The sequence below is a fragment of the Epargyreus clarus genome, unplaced genomic scaffold, assembly GCF_041222505.1.
Source record: "Epargyreus clarus isolate Ecla_fem2 unplaced genomic scaffold, WU_Ecla_fem_2.2 ptg000026l, whole genome shotgun sequence".
Classification (NCBI taxonomy): Eukaryota; Metazoa; Arthropoda; class Insecta; order Lepidoptera; family Hesperiidae; genus Epargyreus; species Epargyreus clarus.
In genome coordinates this window covers 7,175,403-7,194,222 of record NW_027332233.1, presented here as the reverse complement: position 1 = coordinate 7,194,222, position 18,820 = coordinate 7,175,403, and the positions used below count along the sequence as shown (strand labels likewise).

The 18,820-nt window shown below is 34.9% G+C and overlaps 1 long non-coding RNA gene across 1 annotated transcript; it reads right to left on the bottom strand.

Annotated features, from left to right (window-relative positions):
• Window positions 1-10,758: 10,758 nt before the first annotated feature.
• LOC140753559 (uncharacterized) lies at window positions 10,759-11,791 on the bottom strand. The gene is made up of 2 exons (XR_012103586.1): window positions 11,721-11,791; window positions 10,759-11,386 (listed from the first exon to the last, which is right to left on the bottom strand). It is a non-coding gene; the product is annotated as an uncharacterized LOC140753559 (long non-coding RNA).
• Window positions 11,792-18,820: the final 7,029 nt, after the last annotated feature.

Here is an 18,820-nt window from a genome sequence, read left to right as displayed (position 1 = left end):
TATAGTTCTGATACAATCTGCTAGGGGCGCTGATTGGAATTTGTATGGGAAAATACGTAAACAAATACCAAAACAGTCATATTTGTCAAAACGTAAAAACTCATGGTAAGGGTAAAGTATCGGCCTACGCTTCTACGAAATCAAACGTCATTTTATTAGCTCCGCCCAACGACAGATTGGTATTTTAACTGTGGACCTCCACTATGAATAATTCACGATCGCATGAAACCGTATCGATGAAACATCGAAATAAAATCTATCTGAAGGCATCGTCATAACTCGTTTACGTGCTTATGTTACATAGTTTAGAAACAATCGACAACATTGACATTTTATCGAGAAGTTCACTTGACAATTGCCGAATATAAGTAGGTACTGTATTTTTATAATAAACTTTATGCATTATGCGCGATTATTTAAATCGAATTACATCGTTAATGGAGTTTAAAATAGAATAAATGTCGCCATTATACTCGTAGTACCTTTTTGTTGACGAGGGGAAATCCTTCAAAAGGTATGGTGCAGTAGGAGCGACACCAGGTAATTTTTTTTAACCACTTAAACGGGTGGCCCGATGACTTTTTTCAGCGCTACGTGGAGGATTCCGGGATCTCCGACGGAATAATAGACGTTCTCCGAGCTCCGTAACAATGTATTAGGCTAAGCAGCTATTTTACCAGAAGATATTTTACAGATAATAATTATGTTGTCAATTTTTTTCGATTTGATGAATCAACTTACTAGTAAGGCAACATTACCTACTGACCTGTCTCTACCATTTAGAGGACCGTATGATATTTTTATACTAAAAAAAAACACGTCTTTAGTAAAACCCTGTTTTATTACAACTTATACCAAACTGGGAAAAACTTTTCATCCAATTTCGTATTATGTTGTACGGATTTAAATCCATCACTAAGGGAGCTTTATACAAGCTGTGAACAAGGCTAGTTGAATAATAAAACAATCGACGGTCAATAAAATTGAATTTCTGTCGGAAACGTCTAATCAGGTGGTTCGAACTTAATTTACATTAGACAAGCATTAGACCTTATTTATTGACCACTTGTATGTACATACGCGTATGTTTTCAACATTAATATTCATGTCGCTAGTCCGCAAGGGACTTAAGCAATACTTTTGAGATCTCTCTTGAGGTATAAAAAGACTCAGTCCTACACGCAAATCTTATGTTCTTGTACATGACTTGATTTTTGATATCGACAGGATCTTGAAGCTTATGTATCTTCATATCTTTTCGGTAAGTCAATCTTGTATTCGGTTGAAAATGTTTAATTCTCTTGGATTGCCTTCCTCTTATTTTTCAGTTTGTAATTATTGTTATTATTTCTATGCTCAATTTTCAACAGTTTAAATAGTATATACTTGTTTCCAGCTTCTAACAGTAAAACTGTGGAAAACAAATGGCTCATTTATTTTTTTTTGTAATCTTTCTCGTACTTCTTTCAATTTAACATAAAAGGTCCTTTAAGTGGGGACTGAATAAATTAACCGACTTGGTATTACATGGATCTCACCACTTTACAGTAGAAGCACTGAGTTGCGAGACTTGTATTGTTTTTACGAGTTATGTTTTTGATGGCATTATTGAAGTCAAACCAAAATGATAACTTTCTGGTTCTCTATAACATTACTGCTCTAAGGTATCTTCGCATGCTCTAATCTATTCTAATATATTGATTAGTTGATTGATAAGCCTCTTAGTGGCGGTGGTCGGGGCAATAGATCAAACAGTGCGATATTTGATCACATTAGATTGGCAATGTCGTTATAAACGGTTGAATTGACAATAGTACATTCAATTAATTAATTATATGTAGTTGATGTATGTTTTATTTACATGTATGTATGTATTAATAACATATCTTGTATAAACTGGTTATAATGTAATATTAAAACTCTTTAGGAAAGCTTGTTTAAAATGTATTCTTTCTCCTTTGTTTTTCTACGGATTTTCTAGATTTAGTAACTAATGACGAGCTTCAGTGGTAAAAAAAAATGGAAAATATATTATTACTTATGGTCGAATTTCGATGTCTGTACGATCACAGGTTATTGGAATTGGTCGTTATTAATAATTAATTAATCTGTGGATTTTTTACATACCAGTTCGATCGAAATTTGCAATGTCTAGTATGAAGAAAATTTCAAAAATGGCTAAACATTTGATATATTAATATTTAATATAGGGTTAAAGAGAAATAACTAACAACATTTCAAACATTTTACCATTTTTTTTTTGTTTACGAGGGGGAAACCTTCAAAAGGTACCCGACGACGTGGGAGCGACGCCGGGTTATGTGGGATTTTTACCGCACTAACACCCCCCCGGTGGCCGTCCTCGGCGCTTGGTAGAGAACTCCGGGATCTCCGATGGAACACAAGCGGAGTCCTCCGAGCGCGATGCCCCAATCGGGCTCTTCCCTGGGGGAGAAGTTTACGCTCCTCCCACACACCTAGTATTTACAACGGTACGCGGCCACACACACCGTCGTCCTTCCCGGGGTTACTTGCTGGAGGGTTCGAGCTCCCACTCTTGCCGCCCGCAACCCCGGAAGCCCCCTTTTAGTCGCCTCATACGACAGGTAGGGGATACCGTAGCCCTATTCTAGTCCCGAGACTACAAGGACAACAAACATTTTACCTGACTCGGCTTTTCCAATAGATTTAAATAGGTTCCAGGCCCAAAAAACCCAGCCCAGTCTGCGGGTGAGGTTTAGGATATTATCATATTACATAACTTTTACTTTTACATACCCTTTGATATTAGATATATTTACTGTCCGATCATTATCCGTTTTAAGATATTCAAAGGTAGCGTAATAGAGAGATAGGTATTAAGTTCCGTAAGCAATAAAGGGAAAATTGAATACGTTATTTAGTAAGGGACTACAACAATAATAGGATTTTATGGTTGGCACTTATGTGTATATTTTATATATGAAGTTCAAAAATATTACGAGTGTACCATAGTATTGTTTTGATTATCTATAATTAAAACTGGAATTGTTTTGAAACCACAATTAATTATAGTAATAAACTTAACTGTGAATATGCATTGAAATTATCGTTGCTACTCGTTTTTTTATATTATAGGAGTAGCAGACGAGCATGCAGTCCACCTGATGGTAAGTGGCTACTGCCGCCCATGGACATCTGTAATCAACCCCAGATAGGATTAGATATTCCTACCTGAGGTCGGCCACAGATGCGCTGCTACCCCTGAGGACTAAGCTGGAACGCCTCGGAAAAGTCTGTCTCCCTTACCACACCCTTCAAACCGGAACACAGCAGCGCCTAACACTGCTGTTATTAGGTGGAAATAGGTGAGGCGGTGATGCCGCCGGAGTCGAAACACAAAGTGTTCTACCACCTTCAGACCACTCGTATGTTTAAAGAAATAAAAATAAAACTGAAAACAATATTTTTCAATTCCCATTTCAAGCGATCCATGATAAAACTTTTATCGCGTCAATAAGTTTTTTTTTTACAATTCATACTTACTTACTTAATATAAAACATATTTTTAGTTCGTCATTTTTTATATGACATTAGGTAAACATGAAAAGTACTAATCGTACCTACCCAATTTCGTCCTCAATTAACCCACCAATTCTTTTTCTAATAACGAAATGTCTACATAATGTGTTTTACAATACATTTTGACAAGTATTAGAACACAAACACATCGATTGGACGTCCACAGTTACTTAATAGGTATTTTTTATGTGTTTGTGTTTAGTTGATTGATGACATAAGCTTATTATAGTTTTGTGTACAATGTGCTGTGTGGTTCATGTGTAATAAATAGATTGGACGTATAAATTATTTGAGTGGCGCTCGTTCGATATAGAGTTGGTTGGCTCTCAAGGATACAATACACTCAATCAATAGACATAAATTGAATTGTCACGTCTGTTTTACTTCAAAAGTTCGACTTTTAAGCTTTTATTTCTTATCTGCGTAATACTACACTATATAGATAATTAAGAGTCTATTGGTAGAAAAGAGTGTCTAGTAGACCAGCATCCAGATTTTTTTAAAGATCGTGGACTGTGCATTGCGTATGATAAGTTAAGATTCCTACTCTTGACGATTCAGTTGGTCAGCTTCGGATAAGTATGTCTCCCTTAACCCTCCCTTCAAACCGGAATATTATAAATTATAACAGAACTGAACACTACTGTTATTAGGTAAAATCAAGTGCGTCGGTGGTGCCTCCAGCGTCGAACCCACAAAGGGTTGTATATTAATGTATAGAAGATAGTAATAGGCTGATGACGATGAACATAAATAAGGTAACATATGGTACTGGTAAACAAAAAAAAATCACATACAACGAATCCATGTGGAGAAGCTCGTATAAAAATTTTGTAGCGATCGATATTAATCAATATTAGATTTCTAACAGCCTATAGAAGAAAACTAATTTTCAATTTATATTGCATGTCTCGCAGTTACTTATTATTGAGAAATTGAACCAGACTGTGGGCAATATTTAAGAACTCAATCAATCAGCATGTGAAAGGTGCTTAATATTTTACTATAATTGCGACAGAATTCACGATGAAGACATTTGTCTTGCTGTCGTACCTGTTAGAACCAGCTGTCAGTAGTAGCATGAGGACTAAATAATAAAATAATAATAAACATTTATTTCAGACAATATAGACAAAGATACAAAAGTATAATTGAATACAGAGCTCCATATCATATATACCTTACAGACTGACATACATACTAATATATACTTATAACTAAACTAAATGTTTTTTATAACATAATATGAGCATGCCGTCCATCTGATGGTAAGTGGCTACTGCCCTCATGTACATCTGTAATCAATCCCAAATAGGATTAGATAAACCTGAGGTCGGCCACTGATGCGCCGCTACCCCCTAAGACTAAGCTGGAACGCCTCGGAAAAATATGTCTCCCTTATTTCGCCCTTCGAACCAGAACACAGCAACACTGCTATTAGGCAGGAATAAGTGTGGCGGTGGTGCCGACGGAGCCTAATCACAAAGGGTTCTACCACCTTCAAAAAGCTGATAGTTCACTACGAAAAAATATAAATTTATGTTTTATTCTACCCATGCGAAGCGCCGGCCGCGGCGGGTTGCTAGTTTTACTATAATTAAGACAGAATTCACGAATCAACTGTCAGTAGCATGAGGTCATGTTGCTCGAACTTACAATTGAACGCCTGATGTAATAAGCTTGATGTGGTTTATGACGTCATAGTTCGCGTTACGAAGCGGTCATCATGTAAGTCTGACACGCAGAGTATCCCGGGTTCAATCTCTAGCAATACAGACGTTTAAATGATGATTTGAGATTTTAGTTTTAGGGTAATAATAAATTCTATTGTATATTCACCTTTTCTTTTATTATTGGCACCCATGACATGGGTATTGGAGTTTATTATACGATTGTTATTAAAGCACCGACTAGGAGTTATCTATGGCCTGAGGTAAATAGATCGAAAGTAAAATAGCTTAATCAACATAAAATAATCTTTATTTGTATTAATATTTGATATCTTTTTATTACAATTGGTTTACGGGTATCGTATATGCATTAAGCGCCTACTTCCCTATCTGTGAGCAAAAACAATTTAGATGAGATTTGGATGAAATGTTCTGTCATAAATGAAACCGTATACACATGTCACCTGTCATGGGAAATGTGTAGCCGTGCGTTTCCATACTAATGTAACCGCCCACGTCCTGTTATGTTCGAAAATTGTGTGTCAGAATAAATCCTTGTACAGTCAGCTTCAAAAGTAGATGAACAGATTAAGATTTCAAAAATACCTACACACCCAAACGTTTATAAGTAGGTAAACACACCTTTTTTTTTGTTTTTGAGGGGGAAACCTTCAAAAGATACCCGGTGCCGTGGGAGCGACACAGAGTTATGTGGGATTCTTACCGCACTAAAACCCCTCCGGTGGCCGTTCTCGGCGCTGCGTAAAGGACTCCGGGATCTCCAGAGGAACGCAACCGGAGACCTCTTAGCGCGTTGCCCCGTCGGGCTCCGTCCAGGTGAGCATGCCGCTCGCCACACCGTCTGTTGTACATGATGGTATGCGACCACACATACCGCCGTCCTTCCCGGGGTTGCTGGCCGAGCAGTTTGAGCTCCCACTCTTGCCGCCCGCAACCCCGAAAGCCCCTTTTAGTCGCCTCTTACGACAGGCAGGGGGTACCGTAGCCCTATTCTGGTCCCGGAACTACAGGGACAGGGTAAACACACCTAACACCATAATTAGATGTTGTCGTAAAGTTTCAAAAGTAGATGAACACTATAGTGTCAAAAGTATCTGAACAGTGACATATCATATAAGTGTCGTTAGCCATTTTGCACTTGCGGTGTTCAGCTACTTTTACCGCATAAGTTATCTAATTTTGACGCTTTACAATGTTTATTTAAATATGATTGGGGTGTTTAGCTACATATGAATGTTAGGGTGTATATATATTTTTGGAATTTTGATTTGCTCATCTATTACTGAAGCTGACTGTACTTACAGAGTTACTGTTTATGCAGTGGAATAATATAGCTTTTTTGTAAAAGAATTGCAGGGTGTCTGATACAAAGGGAGATCGTCAGTGTAAAGTATTTTTATGTACCCCTTAGGACATTTCCAAAAGGAATGTTTTTTTTTATATTTTTTTGTTTGAAATGGTGAAATTGCAGAGTGGTTCTATGTCAGCGTGGTGAAGATAGGGTGCAAAGACGTCTTTGCATATTAGGTTGTACTAAATCGACTTGATTACACTACATACGTTTCATTAATTATGTAAACCAAAGGTCTATGATGTAAATAATAAGAAAATCAATGGTTATCCTCATTATTGCATAAAAGCACACGTTTAACCTGCGCATTTAACGCGAATCAAATTTTCTTTTTTTTTATAATATAGGAATAGCAGACGAGCATGCAGTCCACCTGATGGTTAGTGGCTACTGCCGCTCATGGACATCTGTAATCAACCCAAGATTGGATTAGATATTCCTACCTGAGGTTGGCCACAGATGCGCCGCTACCCCTGAGGACTAAGCTGGAACGCCTCGGAAAAGTCTGTTTCCCTTACCACACCCTTCAAACCGGAACACAACAGCGCCTAACACTGCTGTTATTAGGTAGAAATAGGTGTGTCGGTAGTGCCGCCGGAGTCGAACCACAAAGGGTTCTACCACCTTCAAAATTCTAAGTTTTAAATACTTCAGCGTACTGCCCGAAATAATTTACGTTTCCTTTTCATTTTCCTAAAATACGTAACTTACGAGTACCCACACCATTATTGACTTGTCTACCGCTGACAGCTTTACATGAGTTATCCTACAGGAACTATGATGGAGGGCGATGTAAAAAGTGTATTAATACGGAAGGTAAACAATATAACCCGGTTTTATTTAAATCGGTTAAGCCAATGAAACGGGGTCAGGTGCCATTTATAATTTTAACGAATGTGTATTTTGTATTGCCAATGCTATGTTCATTTACAACGGGTTTAACGTAAGCTTTATGGATTGTAAGTTAATTAGTAAAGCTCTGGGAGCGAAGTGGTAGAAAATCAGTCTCTCAATCGATAGAACCATGGTTCGAATCTCAGGCAGGCACCTTGTGATTTTTTAAATTAATGTTCGTATTAGAATTACTACTAGAATGATGAAGGAAGACACCGTAAAGAAATATTCGCATTAAAAAGAATTGGCAATGTGTGTGAAGTCTACCGCACTTGACCAGCGTTGTGGACTATGGTCTAAGCCTCTTTAATTTTGACAGGATACTCGTGCCCAGCAGTGGGGCAGTAAAGGTTTGATGACGTATTTAATTAGTAGCGTGGAATTATTAGTGATGTTTGCGGCAGTTTAGTCGACCTTGTCATCGATAGCTTGTAGTCACGTTATGGTCGAACGACGCCAGATGTCACGGAGGCACGCATGACATCTATATTAGGCATAGATTTATGAAAAGAAATAAAACTTTCCTAATAACTATGGAAGTTTAGTTTACTATTTTTCTTGTTATTTAACCTTTCACGCCTATAAATTTTTGTATTGCTTGATAGTGAAGAGTATGAGAATGAATAAGTTATTTAAGTAATTAGAAATGATTATAAAACGTGCTATTTATTTCGCTTATATAATAGAATAGTTAAAATAATGTTGAAATGGTAAATATAATACGTAAATTAAGTATATAAATATATACGACATACGTACACAAATAAATAAAACGAAATTGCAGTTTTAAAGGAGATTTAGGCAGATTTGAGTCGATAATAATTATGTGGCAGCCAGTGATGTAAATATGTATAGTTTTACTAAATATTTAGGTTATAAACATACAGGGTGAATTTTATATGGTATATTTCTGGGTATTAAATGTATACTTAATCAATTTAGTAATCTATATGTAGCAGTTTCAGCACAAATACAATTTGCCAAATAGAAAGTATGAAGTGAATGGAGTCATGTTACATCACTGAAAATGAAAACGTCACTCTGAATGAAATTCAAAACGAGATCCGCGGGTAACTTGTTCTCCTAACTTCAACCGTTTGATCACAAAGGCGTGCGATATTTTATACCTTCCCTATTAATTTCATGAGTTAGGGCTGGATATTCACAGAATATTAGATCGAACTAAAAATATCGATCCACAAAAAATATCGATAATCTTTGATATTTTTCTACAATAGATTTCTTAACTCACCGTTTTTATGTAAATGCAACCCAAATGGTATCGATCGATTTCCTGATATCTAACATCGGTTCGCCACATCGTTTCCTTGTTGCCTATTAATTAAAAAAGTTGAATTTTTGTTTTTAAAAATCAGTACGTACTGCAGAAGTGAAAATTTAAAACCGATTTTAAATTTCCAAAAAATCTTCAATCGCATATATGGAAGATTTTAATTTAAAAATCGATGTTTCGATACTAAATCTCATATCGCCATCCCTAATTTAATTCTTGGCTTGCTAAACAAAGGGTGGTGCACGTTTTCGTTTGTTTCTTTTGCAAAAAGCCGCCGCGCGTGTAAACACCGTATGTTATCCGATTAACACATTGTACACATTGTCTATTAATTAAGGGAAATGAAATCGCCGTGTCGTTAATTTATTGCATATGCTTGTCTCGATGTAATTAAATTTTATTAAAACTGGGTTTGTTATTGCTTCCTTTGTTTACTCCGAGGTTATGTGCAAAGTATTATGAAGTGTGCCCTTAGATAAGAAATGTTTATGAGTTCCCGAAAATTAAGGCATATCTATTACGGAAAATAATGACAGATTTAACGATCAGAAGGCCTTAGACCACTATATATGTATCCATTGACGCCACGTACCATATAAAATATGTCCAACGCATAAGTAAAACGTTCCTAAGTTTTATTTTTTTCATTTAGGAGTAGCAGACGACCATGCAGTCCACCTGATGGTAACTGGCTACTGCCGCCCATGGACATATGTAACCAATATCTAGGGGATAGGGTCCTAGATACCGCAGGTCGGTCACAGATGCGCCGCTACCTCTGAGGACTAAGCTGTAATGCCTCGCAAAAATTATGTCTCCCTTACCACACCGTTCAAAACGGTACACAGCAGCGCCTAACACTGCTGTTATTAGGCAGAAATAGGTGTGGCGGTGGTACCGCCGGAGTCGAACCACAAAGGGTTCTACCACCTTCAACCGAAAAACATACTCGAATACACCATTTACAGATACAAATTAGCAGCACACTTGTTTTAGAAAATTAGTTAAAAATCCAATTCACAAACGTACCACTTGTAAATGCTTTCGATGAATATCCGCTTCGGCAACTCGCGTGGGCGAAGCGGGGGGCGAAACCAGTGGGCGAAGCACGGGCGAAGCTAGTGGGCGATAGAGTTCTGAATTACGTATGATGGTTATAAAACAAAGCATTTTACTGACCTTTGTTTTTGACTCGATATAAATATGGACAGTGTTTACATTACTTCATGATGAATATTTCATGTGTCTTTATTTAGAGTCATTTTATTGCATATCTTATTAATGTAATTTATGTGTTAAAACAAAGAAGTGCAGTGTCAGACGCCACCTTCATTATATGATTATTTAGCAGTTTAAGTTAGCGTAGAATTACTCATTAGTCATAAATTAGGCTAGATCGTAATTAATATAAAGTACCTATTAGTCACTTGGTACCTTATACAAACAAAAAAAAAAGTGTGTGTGTGTCAGCTACGACGCACGATTGGAGTTTACTCCTTACGAACGATAATTATGATATATATCGAATAGAAAATAGTTAATGACGTTTTAATGTTTTATATATTGCTAATTATTTTTATTGTAATAATTACTTTCATATGGGATTTGAACTTACTGTATTTTAAATTAATAAAAGCACTCTTGATTCATATTTTGGTTAAAAACGCTACTTCCTTTTTGAGAGGATATGATGATTGTAATAAAAAGGAGGGATCACAGACCTATATCTAAATAGATGACACATGTACCTTCATTTGTATGAAAACCAAGCGTGCCACTTTTATCCGATCGACTGACACTTGTCAAGAAAGATTTAGAGATGTGCATTGTTAATTCTCCGTCAGAGAGAAAATCGTTTCAAAAGTCGATTCGGTTCTGCTATAAAAATCGATTTTGAAATCGAAAAATCGATCGAGAAATCGATCGTCTAGATTTATTTTACTAGTGCTCTGCGAATGTTTTGGTAAAAAAGTCGCCGAATCATCATTATCAAAATCTACCGTGTCGTCCATAAATTTAGTCAACAAAATAAAACAAGATGTCTACGGAAAAAAGATTTAATACAAAATAAATATTGCTTAAACATTTATTAAATTCTGGTGTTAAAATAGTCTCAGCATGGGGCCAACTGAAGTCCTTCGACTTCAGTAGACCCCGTGTATATGCCGTATTATAAATGGATAATAGACCTAGAAAAACTTATATTGCTTCATTTTTTAACATAAGAACAAATACATAAAATGATAAATAAAAACACTTGCTACATCAAGGTAGCTTACACTGTTTTATATACATAGTTCTCATAGAAAGTTGTAAACAAATCGTTATTTGATTATGGCGATGGTGCGTAGGCGCACTCGCAATCCGCTAGGCGTGCTTAAAGATGTATCGTCATTTGATTTAGATGGTTGGGGGAAATTCTGTAAAACACATAAAAGGTAAATATCAGCTTAAAGACGTCCTGAACTGCAGAGTCATATTATGTTACCGATGTTGACTTTCGCAAGATAATTATATAGGTACGTTTTCCAATTTTCTTTTTCTCGGCGTATTACATTGTAACGGCATGTTTGCTGTAAGTTTTTGGTCCGAGTTCTGTAAATCACAAGAATAATCAAGTTATTGTAATAATATGTAATACCTAAAAAGAGAATAAATAAATCGTACAATGTAGAACATTCATTTATACCAGTATATAATGAAAAAAAAGACTTTTTAACTAAAATACAACCGACTTTAACATCACTACACAAAGTTAAAAAAAATTGTAGCTAAGTTCTACTTGAGGTCGGTCCCAATTGGGTTTCTATCCCCGAGGGCTAAGTCGTAACGCCGTAAATAAATATATCTTTTTATCAAACCCTTTAAAACTATAACGATGTTATTATTAGCACCACCTAACTAGATAAGCTTAATTAAATTCACTAACTTGATAATCAGCGATAGTTTTTAAAATACTCATAGTCGGTATTGCAATTGAAGTCAGTCTTCGAAACTTTCCCTGAAACTGCCTTCATTGAAGTGAGCCGAACAAATTCGGCTATATTTGGTTGGGAACCAATCTTTACGCCCGGTCGCGTCAATCCATTTCTCTTTAATGTTTGGGTCACTTGGAAACCTGTAAATTTAATGGTAAATATTTAATATTTAAAGAACAAAAAACATTAACATGATTAGAATAAAAAAATATGTTACAAAATATTTATTAAGACAGCATTATTATTCATCCATTTCGAAAATCGATTAAATAATCGAGAACAAGAAACTGGCATGTACAACCCCAGGTACTCATTTTGAAATAACCAATGACAATCATCTTTAAGCAACAAGATGAAATATCGATCGTTTTACTTTTCATTGCGTGTTTTAATACAGAAGCTTTACAACTTTGTAACCAAAATTTGCAATGGATTAAAAATTTGATAAAACACAGTCAGTAACTAATTGTCATTGTGAAACCACAACAAATTTTAAATAATTAATTATAAAATAAATAACACATATTTTAAGAAAAACGGTACTTACGTATGAAAGGAAATATTTTCTTTATCGCGGCTACTTTTACTTGTAGAATTTACACAATTTATTATAGCGCAATTCGGCATGTTTATTGCTGTCAATTGACATCCGATGACAACAAATGTTACTTTCGGACTAAATGACATTTCATCGAAGTGAGCTGAATCCACTTCCTTTAACCCGAGTTTTGGCCACGCTAATACGTACACATGCGGGATCTATTAAGATATAGATCTGTGGGAGGGATTGTACGTTGCCGCTCAGCGACATGTATACATGTCCGAAACGAAATGTACCGTAACCGTCCACGGACATGTATACATGTCCGAGTTTAGCACCTTCGTATTTGGCTTATTTTAAATTATCTATGTTTTATTTGTGGCTAAAAATACTTTTAATATGTAGTTTGTGAACCTATTTTACCGATACAACGCATTCCTTCACGTCACTAGTACAAAAAATAGTACATTACAATACGAGGACGAAAAATTTTTTTCTGACAAGTGTGAGTTTGCAGGCCGAGCCGCAGGCGAGGACTGCAATCACACGAGTCAGAAAAACATTTTTCGTCCGCGTGTTGTATAAAATTTTATATTACGGGGTCGGAAATGGGGGTTTTGCGCACGCGAAGCGTGCGTAAAACGTCAATTTACGCACGCCGTGATATAAATAAAATTATGACATTTCTATTCAGTGACTTCACTGGTGTTGCGCGTAAAGTGTGGATATATATGTTTGTCTCTTTCTACGTAACGCCTCAACTTTTCGTGTTACACTTGATTTTACTCCTCATAAAATTTCCGTACCGGGCCTTATAACTCAAATCGTTTCTTAAGGAGTAAACTCCAAAAAATAATGTAATATAATTTCTTATATAATACTTAAAACATTTATAAATAATAAATGAAGTTACATTAGTTTAAATGTTTGAAAGTTGGTAGAACTAGTTTAGTCCGACCATCGCCACACATATTTCTACCGTGAATTAGTTCTTGTGATTCGGTGAAAGGGTATGGATGCTGGCTGATTTCCTTTTAAGGCGACCATCTTAGTACCTACTCAGGAATGGAAAGGCATATATAAACGGGCTTAAATAGAATATCTATTCTATATGAGGTTGCTTACCGATGTCCTTGTCCGACACTGATCATCAAGTGGACTAAAAGCACGCTTGCTAGTCAATGACTACTAACCATCTTGCGGTCTATATGCTCGCCTGCTACTGAATAAAAAAACATAAAAATAGACATCACATCATATAGGTGCAGTAGAAGCCGGTTAATGCTGTCATAATGCAATATTTTAGAAACTTTACCTCAAATTTCGGTTGCCGTAATTTTAGCTATAGTCATAAGCAGAAACGCAATGTATAATATACCAAGCGTCTCAATTAAAATTATTTTTATGTAAACATTCTCTTGGAGTGTCCGCCAAATTTCATTCGAGACGTGTATACAAAAGTTCAATTTAATTGGCTGGGCATAAGAAAAAATCATCTGTAAATTGACCCCAAGATACATACAAATAAAGCAATTTACTCGTATATAAAAACTTTGAAGACAAATCATTTCAATTATCATTTAGCGACAGTACAATTAATAACTATGTACATATAAAAGCTAGACCTATATAAGGTTTGTTCTTGTTCTGTGGTGGTAATAAATACCTAGATCACGTTGTTTGTCGTGCATCTGTTTAATGTTATCCGAGCTATCGTGGTTTGTTTTCTTGGTTAAATAATAACTGTGAACAGATTACGTTGTGGTGTGTTGATAATTATAAAAATAATTTAGGTCAAATGCTAAAGTTTTGAGGAATATTGAGGAGTTACGATAATGTATGTGCATTTTTTTGTCTATTTAGAATGTTTCTTTTTAGCAAATTATATTTTTCCACAATTTATCTGCATCGTTATTAATATTAATTTGATAATTTGTAGAAGGCGGAAATTGGTATATATCTGTATAAGGTGGGCAAAAATTTGGATATTATTTATTTATTTAGTAAGGATCGTATTTTGTGTGTGTATATATGTATATAGCATCTTATAAAATTTGTCATAATATATTTTTTATTAAAGCATCCGATGATAAAGTAAAGCAGGTGCTAGGGATTGCGTTAAGGAGATTGATACGGCGAAGAAATAAAATTTAAGGCCCATTTACACCCCACAAGCGTAATAAACGTGCTATAACGAGTCCACGTTACATTAGCGGTATGAGGTCATTGGATGGAAACTGTCCTGTAAAGAGTCCTTTAGAGAGTCCTCTAAAAAGGACTTTACTCTTCACTAGGTAAAATGTGTCCTAAACCTGGTTATTTGATAGGGATACAGAGGGGTTATATTTTGTATGGAATATTTAAGTGATGTTTTAAAAGGGAATGCTAAAAGACCAGCGAAATACATATTTTCGTGTCAGTAAACAAAATATTATCAAAAATATTGGAAGTAAAACGTGTTTTGTGACCTCATGAATAAAATAGTGATATAGGACTCATACGAGGTGTTTTAACAACAACAGGGTTGTTTTACCCTGCTATTCTTTATATCCTTCGGTTTTATCAACACATAATGGGGTGGACAGGGATTATTCGGGTCTCTTGGATAGCTTTCTCGGCCGGATATATTCTCAAGTATGTGAATACTTCCTGGATTAATATTATTTCATGATACTGTTATATTATTTACAATATACAATATATATTTAAATAAGGCATTATAACAGTACTATTAATATGGAAACCAGTTTAGTGAGGGGGAGTAATTACGAATTAACCACCTTATAACCACCAGATCTTACTGATAAATGAAAATCAAAATATTTTGTTCAAATTACATTTTGGACATCTTTTTAAAATTCAATAACGTGGCACTCCGGAAGCAGAGTTTCGCACTGAATTTCGATTCATACTTTTTCTAAATAATATATATGAATATGCCAAATATATCCAATATACTTATTGAAGTGTCTGCATTATAAATTCAAACTATTTACTCACTAATACACAACGTGTACCCAAAAATAGATCAATATTTGTTTTTCATATTGAAACCGTACATGCATGTGTTACATTTAACAAGACAAACAAACAGTCAATTAACACGTCAGTATTGTGAATGTATAAACATTTCAAAACGTTTATTGAACTAGTCGCATCGACATGAATGAATAAATAATATTATTTGATTAGTCATAAATCAAAAAGTAAATTAGTTGTGTGTTATATTTAATACACTTTTGGCTTTGATTCATCATCATCATCAACCCATTAACGTCCCACTGCTGGGCACGGGTCTCCTCTCATAATGAGAAGGGTTAGGCCATAGTCCACCGCGCTGGCCAAGTGCGTATTGGTAGACTTCACATACCTTTGAGATTTTTTTTATAAATCTCTCAGGTATGCAGGTTTCCTCACGATGTTTTCCTTCGCCGTTTAGCAAGTGATAATTAATTTCTAATATGCACATAACTTTGAAAAATCAGAGGTGCCTGGGATTTGAACCTCGGACCCCTCGATCGAGAGGCCGAGTTTCTTAACCACTAGGCTATCACTCGATATTTGCTTTGGTTATGTGTTACATAATATTAACTATTGTGAAACTTAACTTAAGGTTCTTAAGTTCTAAAAGTCTTCTAGATTTTACTAAGTATTTATAACTTTTAAGCAGATCTTTTATATTTAAAGTCCACTATTGTTGTTATATTAGTATCATAAACTTAATACTTACTTAATAGTTAGTAATCCGTCTAAGATTACTTTGAATAAAGACCTTAACTTTAGGTCCTATTTATTTTTTCAACTCTTTGTTTGTGAACGATTTCCTTCAACTATTTTTAGGCCAAAGTTTCAACTGTCAACAACTGTTTCTTAAGTCAACAACTTCACTTAAGAAATCGTACCTTTGCAAAGAAATTGAAGTAACTGAAGCTTTTTACCTTAACCTTAAGTGATCATTGTTGAGACTTTTCTGAAAGAAAAGTAACCGTTTAGTATTTAATGGTCTAAACTACCAATTGTATTAGGGTTCCGTTCCGGTTAGTGGTTAGGAATTCCGGTAACCCTATTATTAAGACTTCGCTGTCTGGCCGTCTGTCCGTCTGGTACCGTAATAGGTAGACACTTCAATTTTTTACAGAGGATGCATAATGGTAGCCGCTATAACAACAAATACTTAAAATAAAAAAGTGGAAAATAAATTGGGGTCGCCATACAAGAAATCGCTATTACTCGACGTTTTTGGCTTTATCTATTGAACCGTAATATGTAGGCAGTTAAATTTTCACAGTGAATTTAATTCAGTGGCTGCCGTAATAACAAATACTAAAAATAAAAATAAAATGAAAATGTTGGTGGTACGGAACCCTCCATGTGCGTTAGACTTGCACTTGGCCAGTTATTTTATGTAATTTCAAAGTTGTTAGGAGCATGTGAGAATCTTTTTTATATTATTATTCATTTATTCTAAATACCTTTATTTCTATAACTTCATAGGTTATTTAGCTACTATGTTACAGAGAGAAGGGTGCGATAAGTAGCATAAGTGGCTTGGTCAAGTGGGGTCACGAGGCGTACTTATACTTTGGGGAATGCTAAGGTTTTGTGAATTATCATATAATAAGAAATTTATTATATTGTTTTTGTTATAATTGTGGCCTTACATTTTTATAGTTTATAGTGTAGGCCTAATACATTTGAGGTATTTTAATAACCAAAACCCCATCCAAATTGGATGAGTTTTTGAGAAAATTGTGGACGTAACAAATATAGCGGTCGAATTCAGAATCGCGTTTTTTGAAGTCGGTTAAATGTTGACAAATTTCGAAGCATGGTAGATAAAAATTGGTTAAGATTAACGTTTATGACTAACGGATATTAGTGAAGCTCCAATTGTATATCAATCTCTGTATCAAATTTGTTTGTTGTAAACTGTTTAGCAGTTGTTAATAAGAAAGTTTGCTGGCAAGATGAAATAAAATGAAAATACGTAAGGGATTTTATTATACTTTTTATCGTAATAGGGTTCCGTTGTTACACTTTGGGCACATTGCTTTAATTCATAAAGTTGAATATGGATCAAGACGGGAAAACCTAGTAATCTGTAATTATCCTAATGTATCTAATTCGTATGTGCCATTTGATTTATGTACAACTTAATTTAATTAATTTTAATGGATGGATAATTATGTTTTATTTTTAATCATCAAAAATTAATTCTCTTTGATTTAATGAATTGAAAATTCATCAGGTGCATTTAATAGTAATTTTAATGGACATAATTATGTTATATTTTTAATCATCAAAAATTAATTCTCTTTGATTTAATGAACTGAAAATTCATCAGGTGCAATGAATGTCGTAATGTCGACATTTCATTAACCTTCGCAAATCGAATCATTAAAATTTCATTCTCTACTAATTACTCGTTTTATTTTAATTCCTTTGTAAGACTAAAGGTTAATGGTGTAATTTATTTGCATTTGAAAAAGAGATATATGTATTTGAGCTTATCATAGAGACAGCCATTGAGGTAGTTTACGATACCGATTTTTTTATTTTAAAATCGTCATACATTTGTATTCCTTGTTTTTTTTTGTCGTGGGGAAACCCTTCATGGGAGAGACCCTTCAGAGGATATGCCGGACTCCTACCGGCGGTTCCTAAAACCCCACGGTGTTCCTCTGTACGCCCTTTGTCGGGACTGCGTGTACGCTATACATTTGTATACATTTGTATTCCTGTCTTATCCTTTACTCTTACTTAGTAATAACATATTTTACGATACCATACATTCTTAAAGAAAATGTATTTTGAAGAGAAACTAGAGTTAGAATAGTTTTTAAAAATATTCTCAAAGGGTCGTGAAGTCTATTTATTTCCACATGTGTTAAACGTGGTGGACCATGTCCTAAATTCCTCATCATGAGAGAAGACCCGTGTCCAGCATTGGAATAGCAATGCGTTGACATAGTCGAATAATTGTCAAAGGCAATGAATCTTCAGATAAATAATAGATCGCCCTAATGGGTAGTTCCTCTCACTAACCCTGAAACCTATCAAAGGGAATTACTATCCGTTATTGTCATGCGGTCTGCGTAATCCTGGCAATGTGTACCAGGACGTAATGACTGTAATATATCATATTGTACCTAATGTAATATATCATATTGTACCTGTATATCTAGCGTATAGTTTACACCGATTAATGAATGTTTAGGGATAAATAATGACTTGCGCAGTTTAGTTAGGTGATGATAATGATAGAGATTTTTAAATTTTTTGTGGGATAAAGTTTTGAAGAGATGGAAGTTTGGATTTTTTTAATGAGTAATTAAATTGAATTTTGTAGGTTTTTATGCACTTATACGCTGATTTACATAGCGATAATACGGATCTCATTCTGACTTTTGTAATGCGTAGATTTTCATCTCATGTAATGTAAGTTACAATACGATTTCATTTATAGCGATTTCAAGTGTTTATATTTACAAATGCAGAGATAAAGGTATA